General features: G+C 46.1%; 1 long non-coding RNA gene across 1 annotated transcript; it reads right to left on the reverse strand.

Annotated features, from left to right (window-relative positions):
• Positions 1–1,274: 1,274 nt before the first annotated feature.
• On the reverse strand, positions 1,275–3,677 carry LOC140524841 (uncharacterized). Its single transcript, XR_011973851.1, has 2 exons — positions 3,451–3,677; positions 1,275–2,586 (listed from the first exon to the last, which is right to left on the reverse strand). It is a non-coding gene; the product is annotated as an uncharacterized lncRNA (long non-coding RNA).
• Positions 3,678–9,452: the final 5,775 nt, after the last annotated feature.

Consider the following 9,452-nt stretch of genomic DNA (forward strand, 5'->3'; position numbering starts at 1 on the left):
TATGTACTGTGTAGGTATTTTACTCAATATTTATCGGGAAATAGCCCAAGGGGGAGCTACATGGAGGTGTGGTTTTAAGTCTGAAACGTCACTAAGTCAAACGATAGTCAGGATTGATCATAAAAAATCATACTTCTGTCACCAATGTCTTCTTAGACAAGATTTATGTAAAGGAGCTCACATAAATCTAAGTTGAAGATGCATATCACTGGTCAGCGAGGAATTAATGTCGCCATGAACCAGTGCACAGCTAGTTTAGTCAGCACGCAGCTGGCTCTAAGTGATAAATTCTATAGGTGCAGCTGGCTACTATGGTAGGAAGGGAGATAACGGTTCCTGCTGGGGCAGGCTGTCCTTGAACTGGAGGGAGACTGACTGAGAGAGTGTTTTGAGGTTAGAGAGAAATGTGATTTTTAAGAGAAATGTGATTTTTAAGAGAAATGTGATTTTAGAATTGGGGTCCAAGCACATGCACCCAAGCACCCCATCATAGTCATCCACCAGTTGTGAGTCCTCACTGCTCTCTCAGGGGAATTTGTGGTTAGCTCCTCAACCACAGCATGAAGTCTCTGGAATATTTAGGGTCTGGTTCTTCCTGCAGGCAGGACTGATGTGGGTAGAAACAGTGCCCTGAGAGGTAAAGTAATATTGATTGACTTTGTGAAGCCCTTGGTGCCCTAAAAATCCCCCCTTACCACAACCTCCCCTTATCCTGGACCATATGATTCCCCGTTCTCACCCCTCATCCTGGGGAAACAAAAAATTCCTGTTCCTACCCCTGATCCTGGGGAATGGGATTTCCTTACCATGTGTCCATCATAGTCCTCACCCTGTGTCTTTATCTTGCAAGACCCTAGATCTCCTACACCCACAAGGAAACCCTAAAGTCATCCTACATAAAACTGGTCCTTTTTCTAAAGCAAGGCCTTTGTTTAGCTCCTCACTAAATCTCAGCTTCTGCATCAATAAACCTCCCAATGGCTACAGAGAAGATCTAAGTGAATTCATTCACATTCTGAAGCAGTTCTCCCATCTCTCTTTCTTCAACAGGACCTGAGAGAATTCCAACACATGTTGGAATGATTACATGTAGAGGGCATGGCAGACTTTTTGATGATCTGTTTTCCTGGACAAACATTAGTCACTACAATTCAAACTGCCTCCTTTTTTCCTCTGTTCTCTAAGATGGTGTCTTCTTTTTCTTGACACCATTGCAGTCATAGTCTGTGGATTCTCCTGGTTCTGTTTACTTTGTATGAATGAGGAACAAAGAATGAATGGGAAAGCTTTTATTAGACGTTTATGAAATGAACTGGGAATACATTTAGAAAAGTAAGTCTGTCCTCAAGGAGTTTATATTTGAAGACAAAAAATAGAGGACATTCCAATTGTGAGTCAGATGGAAAGAGCTTCATTGACCTCAGGTTGCAGCATACAAAGGACCACAGGTGAGTATTTCTTAGCAATAAAAAGTTCGGAGGTTTCACTCTGGTGCTGGAGTTGCAGTTTCGCTTTTAAGCAAGGCTCCCTGGCTGAGGCCAAAGTATTTGAGGCTGAACAGTGAGGAGCCAATTTCCAGGAAGGAAGGAGGGAAAAGATGGGGAGCTATGAGAAGGCTTTGGAGGATGCCTTTAGGAGGGGTTGGAAGGAAGATCAGTCATGCTGGTCACTCATGGCAGGTAGGTCCATGGTCTCTGCGTCTCATTATATATATATAATACACACACACACACACACACACACACACACACACACACACACACATCCCTCCACTGTTTAGATTGATCTGGTCCTAGTAGGTGCCATGGCTGCATTGACATTGAGGCTGAAAACCAAAATTGTTCCACCTTCATGGTAGCAGTCTTGTCCTTTGTGGAAATGGTAGCATGTGGAAAGTCTGATCTGACAACCAAGCTCTTGATCATGGATAGATCTTTCCTGTCATCACAGGATTCCCATGTGAAGACAGGAATAGCCATTTACTACCTTCAGCAGGGGGAAGCAGCTAGATGATTAAGTGAATAGAGTGCTGGGTTTTGAGTCAGGAAGACCTGAGTTCAAATGGCCTCAAACATTTACTGTGTGACCTTGAGCAAGTCACTGAACCCAATTTGTCTAAGAGTCAACTAGGTGGCTCATGATGTAGAGTACTGGGCCTTTAGGAGTCAGGAAGCTCTTAGGTCACATGGCCTCAGACGTTTACGACCTGTGTGGCATTCTGCTCCCACAGTTCCTCATCTCCACAGAGTGGGAAGGCAAGCTTCATTTCCTAAATCTCTTGGACTAATCTCGAAGCTTAGTCATCAGAATTACAATGCTACTGTCTTTGGGCGTTTCATTTCCACTGTGATTTTCCTTTTTTGTGCTGTCCTCCTGATTATGTTCACTTAATTCAATTAGTCCACATACTTTTCCCATCTTTCTCTGAATACCTGTCATGCACTATTCCCCTTTTGTTTTCTTTTCCATTTTTTTTCAGACCTGGGATTTTACTAGCAATTCTAGGTGTGTTAACTCCTTCCACTTGCGTAGATTCAATAACTCATCCGCAATCTTAGGGGCTTATAGGAGAGCTGCCTCAGAACCCTGAAAGGTTAAATGACAATCCAATGGTTATACAGTTTGAATATGGCAGGGTAGAACCTGAACTCTCATTTTCCTGAACTCAAGGTTGGCCTTCCATCTACTGTGGCCTCCTGTGTCTCATCATTTTTTTCTGTGCAAATAATCTAGCACTTTCATGTAGGTATGTATTAGGTACATTTTGAAGAATTTATTTTATTGCTTTTTTCAGAAAGAAATCTACCTTTTCTCGTCCAATTGCCCTGCTCCTCATTGAGAAAGAAACCAAATCAAAACTCCTATTATATGCTTGTCAAGTCAAGCAAAATAAATTTCTGCATTGGCCATGTTAAAAAAAAAAATAGTCTCATTCTGTACTCTAGCCTTACTTATAATCAGCTGAACCTGACATATCTTTTCCCAAACAACTGCTGTAACTCCCTCAGCCCCCACTCTAATAAAAGCATCAATAGGGCAATTGCAGTTCTGCACAGGCTGGGCTCGAACCCAGGGCTGCCTGGTTAAGGCCAGCTCCACCCTCCCTGTGCCAGGCTCCCTGTCCCAGAGGAATCATTGCCCTGTTCTCCTGAAGGGAGAATCAGAGCAGAGAGGAACCTAGACTGCGTTTGTCCCAGGGCGTCCATCAGACATCAGAGCACCAACATGGTGCTGGCTTTCAGTCTGGGCTTCACAGAATTATTCATGGCTGGCAGACACTTGGGAAGTTATCAAGACCGAAGTCTGCGTTGTACAGAAGAAGGAACTGGGGCTCAGAGAGGAAGTGCTTTGCCCACCTTCACAAATGGAAACAACAGAGCGGGTCCAGGATTCGACGTTCGAACCCAGGTCCTCCCAATCCACATGCCCCACCCTCCCCTTAGGTTTCACCTGGCCCCCATCGCCTTCCCCCGTCTTCTATGCATCCTGTCACAGCTCCAGGCTCCAAAGAACCTCCAGCACAGGAAGCAGCCAGCCAAGGGCTCAGCCACCCTCGCGATCTTGAGCTGTGGACCCCTCCCGCGGAGAGGTAACTGACCTGGCACGTGTGCACTCGCCCAGGCTTAGCTTTACCGTTGGGCCCATGCGCGTGACTCCTGCATCTGGAGAACGCATGCTCATTTCGGTCCCCCTCGAGGCGTTGCTAGGGCTACAGCCGTCTCTAGGATCGATTCCTCGCTGTTGCTGGCTTAGGAGTCACTTCACTTGGAGCGGTTGACGTTCTTTTTGGAGAATAGGCGAGGGCCCAGAGGAGGCCAATACATCAAGGGAGAACTCCTCGTGACTTCCCCCACCCTCTCTGTGACCCCCTGCCACCATGAAGAACATTTCTAACATCTTTAGGAGGAGCGTTGTGTCCCCATCTTCCTCCTCCTCCTCCTCCCCCCGCACAGGGACAGCGGGGTCCCACCCTTCGGCCCGGATTCTTACATCATCAGAGTCAAGGACCTCGATAAGATACACAAAGCTGCCGAGCTTGGGGATGTGAAGAAGGTGCAGGAACTGCTGCTCCACGAAAAGGCTGGAGTCGAAGATCTGGATAAAAAGGGCAGGTGAGAGGGCAGTGGGGGAGAGTGAAAGGAAGGCCCCCAGGAGCAGCGTCAGACACCCCCCCCTCCACGGGGGCGCCTGTGCCTCTGCTACCCCTTGGCCAAGCTCTTCCCCTCAGCATCTGGGACAGAGCAGGGTCAGGCTCTGCCTGCTGGAGAGTGGATCCCAATCGTGATCACTGGCCTCCCCTCCCCCTCCTGCCTACCCACTTTGAATGAAGGGAAACTCCTTCACTTTTTCCTTTAGCCAGCCTCCAGCTGACTTCCACCTCCTCAGTGGTGAGGTGGGAGCAAATGCTACCCTGTTCTAGTGAAATGTTGTTTTCAGCCTTTCAGTTGTGCCTGACTCTCTGGGAAGACTTGGGGGATTTCCCTGGCACAGATACTGGAGTGGTTTTCCATTTCCTTCTCCTGGTCCTTTTACAGATGAGCCAATTGAGGCAAATAAGGTTAAGTGACTTGCCCGGGGCCACACAACGAATATTTGCCTAAGGCTAGATTTGAAGCCAGGAATATGAGTCTCCCTGATCCAAAGCCAGCACTCCTATCCCCTGGGCCACCTAGCTGCCCCATCTGGAGAAATATGGTCACTGTATGTGGAATGTAAAAGCAACAAGGCAGAAAAGAAATTTCTGCTTTTATTAATCGCGTTCTATGTGTCAGTCACCCAGCTAATCACAACCGATAGAAAGAAATCTGGAGGCTGTCTCTGCTTGCTAGGAGGTCAGTCGAATGGAGATGGTAATCTACAAGGGAGGCTAGGAAGGAGAGGATCAGATACTTAGGAGGAGATCCGGGGAAAACTAGTGTTACAAAACGAAGACTGTAGGGAATATCAAGCAGATAAGTGTTCTAGTTTGACAAGGCTTCAAAGAGATCAAGTCGGATGAGAAATGAGAAAAGACCATTAGATTTGGCAGTTAAGGCAGCATTGGTATCTTTGGAGATTTTACAAGCCAGACTAATGTTAAAAGAAAGAGTGCAGAAAGGAAGTGGAGACACGTGTTTTCAGGAATCCTCTTAGAGCACAAATTAGGCAAAAATGCCAAGAGAAATGTGAGATGAGAGTGAGGACAGGTTGATGAAGTAAAGATGTTTTTGGGAATGGGGAAGGAGGGAAGTAGCCAGTAGGCAGGGAAAGATTGAAGAAAGCAAGAATAGGAATGAGAGAGGGGCGATACGCTGGAGGAGATAAGATAGAATGCGATGACTTGGACCTATAGAAGCATTTTCTTTTTTTCTTTTCCTCTTTCCTTGACTTGTCTAATAGCTTTTTTTAATTTAACTTTTAACATTTATTTTCACAAAATTTTGGGTTACAAATTTTCCCCCCTTTTATCCCCTCCCTCCCCAAACCCAGGCATTCTAATTGCCCCTGTGACCTATCTGCTCTCTCCTCTATCCTCCCTCCCTGCCCTTGTCTCCGTATTCTCTTTTGTCCTGTAGGGCCAGATAGCTTTCTTGACCCCTTAACCTGTATTTCTTGTTACCCAGTGGTAAGAACATTACATTTGGTCCTAACACTTTGAGTTCCAACTTCTTTAGCTCCCTCCCTCTCCACCCCTTCCCCTTGGAAGACAGGTAATTCAATATAGGCCAAATCTGTTTAGTTTTGTGCCAGGCCTAGAGGCCTGTGGGATACCCAAGTCTTACCTTACCTCTATCGGAGGTCTTCGGTTGGCCAAACCGGATGCTCGTATGAGAGAAAGGACGTTCCAGAGTCGAACAAGGGCTGAGCTTTATTTCAGGGTCTAGTTACAAGTGCAGGGAAATTCTTCCTTAGGAGGGAGTGAAGAATCTCCCAAGGAGGCAAAGATCTTATAATAAGAGATTGGAAGTAGAAGTGTAAGTGGGGAGAGAGGGGGAGGGGAGAGAGGAGAGAGGAAAAGCGGAGCCTTGTTGTCCTCACACGTGGCCCCTCCGCCAAAGAGAACTTTCAGGCTTTCCTGATCCTACTTAAGCTCTCCAGCCCCATAGTTTGCATCTGAATACCGTGCTGTTAGGTGTGCCCAGGTTCGGGACAATCTAGAGGGCGGGGAGAGCTCTCTCCCATCACGTTTCTCACGGGAAGAGGCGGAAATACACGAGATTGCTCGGTTCACCTCGATTCCCAGTCGTTTCCTGGGGGGGCCTCGTGAGAACTCTAAGATTTAGAAGTTCCCACCTTTACCCGCCCGAGACTGTCCACATGGAATTGAGCTTCCATCCCCAGCAGTTTTGCAAATGATTTCCATACTAGTTGTGTTGTATAGGACTAACTATATTTCCCTCCATCCTATCCTGTCCCCCATTACTTCTATTTTCTTATGGTCCTTTCCCTCCCCATGAGTGTCGACCTCGTATTGCATTCTCCTCCCCCTGCCCTCCCCTCCATTTTACCCCCCACCCTGCTTGTACCCCTGTCCCCTACTCTCCTGTATTATGAGATAGGTTTTCCTATCAAAATAAGTGTGCATTATATTCTTTCCTTTAGTGGAATGTGATGAGAGTAGACCTCATGTTTTTCTCTTGCCTCCCCTCTTTATCCCACCACTAATAAGTCTTTTGCTTGCCTTTTTTATGAGAGATAATTTGCCCCATATAACTTCTCCCTTTCTCCTCCCAATATTTCTCTCTCACTGCTTGATTTAATTTTTTTTAAAGATATGATCCCATCCTCTTCAATTCACTCTGTGCACTCTTTCTCTATGTATGTGTGCGTATGTGCATGTGTGTGTGTGTGTACTCCCACCCAGTGCCCAGTTACTGAAATGTTTCAAGAGTTACAAATATTGTCTTTCCATGTAGGAATGTAAACAGTTCAACTTTAGTAAGTCCCTTATGACTTCTCTTTGCTGTTCACCTTTTCATGGTTCTCTTCATTCTTGTGTTACAAAGTCAAATTTTCTTTCCAGCTCTGGTCTTTTCATCAGGAAAATTTGAAAATCCTCTATTTCATTGAAAGACCATTTTTTCTCCTGAAGTATTATACTCAGTTTTGCTGGGTAGGTGATTCTTGGTTTTAGTCCTAGTTCCTTTGACTTCTGGAATATCCTATTCCATTCCCTTCGATCCCTTAATGTAGAGGGTGCTAGATCTTGTGTTATCCTGATTGTATTTCCACAATACTTGAATTGTTTCTTTCTAGCTGCTTGCAATATTTTCTCTTTCACCTGGGAATTCTGGAATTTGGCCACAATGCTCCTAGGAGTTTCTCTTTTTGGGTCTCTTTCATGCGGTGTTCTGCGGATTCCTTGAATATTTATTTTGCCCTCTGGTTCTAGAATCTCAGGGCAGTTTTCCTTGATAATTTCATGGAAGATGATGTCTAGGCTCTTCTTTTGATCATGGTTTTCAGGTAGTCCCAGAATTTTTACATTGTCTCTCCTGATTCTATTTTCCAGGTCAGTTGTTTTTCCGATAAGATATTTCACATTATCTTCCATTTTTCGAATCTGCACGCTATGTTCTGAGATATCGGTCTTTCTCATAAAGTCTTTAGCGTCCATCTGTACCATTCCAGTTTTGAAAGATCTATTTTCTTCAGTGAGCTTTTGAATCTCCTTTTCCATTTGGTTAATTTTGCTTTTGAAAGCATTCTTCTCCTCATTGGCCCCTTGCACCTCCCTTGCCAACTGAGTTAGGCTAGTTTTCAAGGTGCCAATTTCTTCAAGATTTTTTTGGTTCTCCTTTAGCAGGGAGCTGATCTGCTTTTCATGCTTCTCCCTCATCCCTCTCATTTCTCTTCCCAGTCTTTCCTCCACCTCTCTAACTTGATTTTCAAAATTCCTCTTGAGCTCTTCCATGACCTGAGCCCATTGGGTGGGCTGGGAAACAGAATCCTCGATTTCTGTGTCTTTGCCTGATGGCAAGCATTGTTCCTCCCCATCAGAAAGGAAGGGAGGAAGTGTCTTTTCTCTGAAAAAGTACCCTTCAATAGTTTTATTTCTTTTCCCTTTTCTGGGCATTCTCCCCAACCAGTGACCTGACCTCTGAATGTTCTCCTCACACCCACCTCGCCTCCTGGTCCTCCCAGCCAGCGTTTGGGGACTGAGATTCAAATGCTGCTTCCCGCCTTAGGGTTTTTGGCGGGGGCAGGGCTGCTATTCAGTGTGAGAATTAAGTTGAGGTGGTCAGGGGCAGGGCCGCCTCTCTGGTTCAGTTCCCTCAGGGGGTTTATGCACAGACCTTCCACTATGGATCCAGGCTCCCGCCCGTTTGGGGAGCCCCTGTCTGTAGCCGCCTCTCAGCTTCTATCTCCTGGGGGGGCCCGGCCATGAGGGAACCCCACTCCCCTCTCGACCCGCCAAAGAGACTCTCTCACCTACCCCAGTCAGTCACCTGTTGGTGGGGGGGCTTGTGCCGCCGCTGGAGATCCCATCCCGTAGCCTGCTCGGATCTTTTCCTCACGGTGTCTCGGCCACGACAGGGCTGCCCTCTGCTCCCAGTCCCGGCGCCCAGTCCACGGCGCGAAGGACCCCCCGCGAGAGGTTTGCAGGTCTCTCCGGAACAGAAATCTCCCTCGCTCCAATATTCCGTGGTCTCTGGGTGCAGAATTCGCCCTGGGTTGGTCCCCTCTAGCCGTTCTGTGGTTTGTGGGTTTGGAGCTATGTGTATGTGCGTCTTTCTACTTCGCCATCTTGGCTCCGCCCTCTGAAGAAGCATTTTCATGTGGGATGAATGAAGGAGGAGATACTGACAGAAGGCATTTGGATGATGTTAGATGAGAAGAAGTGGGGACAGGGTGGTCTCAAGTAATAGCCTCAATTGTTTTCAGCCAAATATGAGACAAGATTTTTAGCTGAGGAGGTGCAGAGTGAAATATGGGAGCTTTGAGGAGGGATGAAAAGGTTTGGAAGAGCAGGTGTGGTAAGTGTTAGGTGACCAGTTTTTCAGGTGTAGTTTATAGAATCAGCTTCCTTACTCTCTCAGCATACCTAATATAGCTATCCGATTAAATGTGTATGTTTGAGTTTCTCATGGGGTATGGAAGGAAGGAAGGAAGGAAGGAAGGGAGAGAAAAAAAGACAGAAAGTAAGACAGACAGAAAGAAAAAAAAAGAAAGAGAAATGAAGAAAGAAAGGAAAGAAAGAAGGAAGAAAAAGAAAAAAGAAAGAATAAGAAAGAAAGAAGAGAGAAAGAAATATGCTCTGTTAACATCACGTTAACTAGTGACCCACTGGCCATCCAAATTTACCTTCCTTTGGAGAGGAGACGGAAGGAGTCAACAAAAGCTAGAAGATGAGCTGAGGTACCCAGCTAGTTGAACCCCCATTCAGACATCTAGATCTACTCACAGGTCTGTGTTTGTCCTTAGTTTTAGAAGACCATGTCGTCAGAGAAATGATGACATGACTTGCAGCT

The sequence above is a fragment of the Notamacropus eugenii genome, chromosome 2 (genome assembly GCF_028372415.1).
Source record: "Notamacropus eugenii isolate mMacEug1 chromosome 2, mMacEug1.pri_v2, whole genome shotgun sequence".
Classification (NCBI taxonomy): Eukaryota; Metazoa; Chordata; class Mammalia; order Diprotodontia; family Macropodidae; genus Notamacropus; species Notamacropus eugenii.